At 29.9% G+C, this 3,305-nt stretch overlaps 1 long non-coding RNA gene across 1 annotated transcript; it reads left to right on the top strand.

Moving 5' to 3' along the window:
* Window positions 1-524: 524 nt before the first annotated feature.
* On the top strand, window positions 525-3,096 carry LOC134265574 (uncharacterized). The gene is made up of 3 exons (XR_009991777.1): window positions 525-761; window positions 1,309-1,410; window positions 2,576-3,096. It is a non-coding gene; the product is annotated as an uncharacterized LOC134265574 (long non-coding RNA).
* The last annotated feature ends 209 nt before the right edge of the window (window positions 3,097-3,305 follow it).

The raw sequence follows: 3,305 nt of genomic DNA, 5'->3' as shown, positions 1-3,305 counted from the left end.
GAAATTTAATTTCCTCCTATTTTTAACCCTTAACCAACACGCTAAATAACCATACTTTCAGTGCCATTTTATAAAAAATCCCAAGATAGGTTTATAAAATATAACAATATTTTGAAAGCAAACATACTTGATTATTTATTCATAATTATTCTGGACGTGTGTTTTTTGCTTTAAAAAAATAAAATGCATTTGAAAATTTTAAAAAACTAGCATTTCACAAAAATATTATCTCCCTTTGTAGAACTCTCTAGTTCCGACAGTGAAGGAAGGTAAAAACAAAAGTATTTGTAAGCATGACGTTTTGCCGGTTTGGAGTTCCTTTTCACAAACGATGTGTTTTACTGATATTTTTATACAAAACTGCTTAGATTATACAGTATAGCTTCCTTGGCAGATGTGATATTATTTATTCTGAAGACATTCAACAACTCGTGAGTTTTAGCAATGGCCATGTATTGTCTAAAGTAGGCCGTATGCCATGTGTTACACTTGCTAATTATTTAGTAAATACTGTTAATACAGTGAATGACTATCGAATGTGGACGTTATTTTAAATTTTATTCAAAATAAAATACAAAGAGGTGAAGAAGGAAGTTTTGTCAAATTCCAAATCTTCTAAGTTCACACCTGCATATTGAAAACACCAGAGGAGATGGACCAAGAATTCCCCTCCAAACAGAACATGTGAAAATTTGAAAGCAGGTCATTTGATTGGTCAAGCTGGTGCAACGCTACCAGTGTTATACACCATGCATGTACACGTAAGGAACTACAATTTCTGATGCACAATATAATAAAAATTTGTTCGTAGAGTTATGAGTAGATGAAATTATTGAAAAAGAATTAAATTGAAATGAATGTAAAAAGGTACAGTCCAAAGACTATACTAAACTAACTAAAGCATTTCTATCTACATGTGTAGGTCTTAGAAGTGGGTAAAATAGCTATTTTGGGTAGCTTTAACCTACATACATGTACATTGTAGCTATTAATAGCTATGTAAGAATAAGAAATAATCTTTGGACTTGACCTTGTAAATTTCATTTTCCTTGTTCATCTTGAACACTCTATAATGATGTATGCATTTAAAGTTTAACAAGATATTAATTAAAAAGTTTCTCCAATTTGAATTATTGTACACAGTTATTTATTTTAGACCTGTCAACATAAAAAACTAAATAAAAAGTACCGTTAAATATGTGGTGAATGTCAAAAAAAAAATTAACAACTCATTTTTATATAATTGTGCTTTAATTAGTACCTGTAAGAAATTGAATTATTTTTATGAAAATATACAATTTATTGTAGCATGCTGCTGTGTGATCAAGTGAGGGGCATCACAAGGAAGGGGAAGATATTTAGATCATTCATGGAGCCTTCAACATCGTATTAAAACCAAATTATAAAGAGGTATAGTGTCCATGTACTATAATTTTGACCCAATAGCCTTGACTTCTATATCTTTCAAGAAATTAGACATTGGTAATAAATTTTGAAGGATAGAGGATACAGCTTTCATGTTCCATATATACATTAACTACTATTATTGACCCACTTTTCAAGGCATGTAAACGTTCTGTGATGTTCCAATTTCTACCCATCTGAAATCATCCTAATTATTCTATACAAATGTTTTTTACTTGAAATTCAATTTTTGTGCAACTTTGAATAAGAAATTAAAAAAAAACTACACTGTAAAACTTATTCATTTTATTCATTAAAACATGACCCAAGTTGTTATTTTCAAAAATTTTGACAAGAGTTTCTACCACTTTCCTTAAGAAACCTCTCTACACTGAACACTAAAGAGTTACGATTCTGTTCTATTTATCTGCCATTAGATTTAAATGCCAATAAATATACATTTACACTATATTACTCAGTTTATAATCAAATCAAGTATTCTTAACATTTTAAAAGGGCAAGATAGTTTAAATTCTAAATTATAAACATGTTGTTTACATGTATCTTCTCCATAGAAGTAAATAGCAATTATTTCTACTGATACTGTGTTTGAACATTTTTTTCCTGGGGTTAAATGCCATGTATCATGTATTGAAAATGAAATAGAGAAGCTTATTATTTACATCTTTATTCAATATAATTTTCGCAAAGTCCAAAAATCATTTTACACTGGTTTAGAGAGGATGTATGACCTATTACATGTACAAGTGTAACTGTTTTCATGATCCAATTGGTACCTATAATCATTTTTAGCTCTACTGGTCAAAGACCAGAAGAGCTTATGCGATAGTAATGTGTCCATCGTCTGTTTAGCTGTCTGTATGTCTGTCCGTCTGTAAACAGTTTTTCAAAATGCTACTCCTCCTACAGTTTTGGTCTGATTTAAATATAACTTGGCACACAAGTAAACTACACTAAGATAAATAATTCTATGTATCTGTTTTTGTCATTATTCTATTGATTGCTTTTGTAAATGTCCCAACTGCTAGTTTTCTCTTTCTTTATTATAAGTACAAACCAGTAGAGCTACAGTCTTGACAGAGATTTCTGGTTAACTTAAGTCTTGTATTATCTACCTGGTAAATATAAATACTTGTATTGTCTATTACAGAACTCAAGAAGCCAGAGTTTTACATTTAGTCATGACCAGTCATGACATTCAGCAAATGAATGAGTATCTGATGAAAATTAGTGAGAGTTTTCAGAGAATGGGAGATACCGTCGGGACACCTTCACTAAGTCTGCTAAATTATACTACAACAATATAATGACAAACATTGCTGTTATTCTCCCAAAGAACTTCAAAGAAATAGTGAAGTCTTACAGTATCTGAAGAAAATCCTAGTCTTGCCTAGTATTATACCTGAGGGAAGTTTTGACCACTTATCCTGAAGTTATTCATGCATATTAACATGGGTCCACTATGCACTACATGTACTATGAATATGCTTCAAATAATTAAAAAAAAATTTAATAATGTACATTCTTAAATAAAAGATAAAAAGTGTATAAACAGTAGTCTCATTGCATGTAAAATGATAATTCCATCCTTTGTTACAATTATTGAATTTTTATAAAATTGACAAAAAAATTAAAGAAATCTATGTCAAAAGTGTCTATTACTATTTTCAAGACTTAAGGATAACGTTCACTTGGATGACAAAAATATTAACTGATAAAAGTGAAAAACCACCTATTGTACATCTATGTAATTATTCACTTAAGTATGTCATTGCCCTACTATTCCTGCTAATGGCTCTTGGGTATTTCATAGAAAATATATAATTATTTTTCACAATATGACCAAACTTTGCCTCCCCCCTAATATTTTGCCAATAATA

Source organism: Saccostrea cucullata, unplaced genomic scaffold, assembly GCF_032062105.1.
Source record: "Saccostrea cucullata isolate Sc308-1 unplaced genomic scaffold, CSIRO_AGI_Scuc_v1 ctg508, whole genome shotgun sequence".
Classification (NCBI taxonomy): Eukaryota; Metazoa; Mollusca; class Bivalvia; order Ostreida; family Ostreidae; genus Saccostrea; species Saccostrea cuccullata.
The sequence above is the reverse complement of the archived record's forward strand: the minus strand, read 5'-3'. Positions and strand labels throughout refer to the sequence as shown.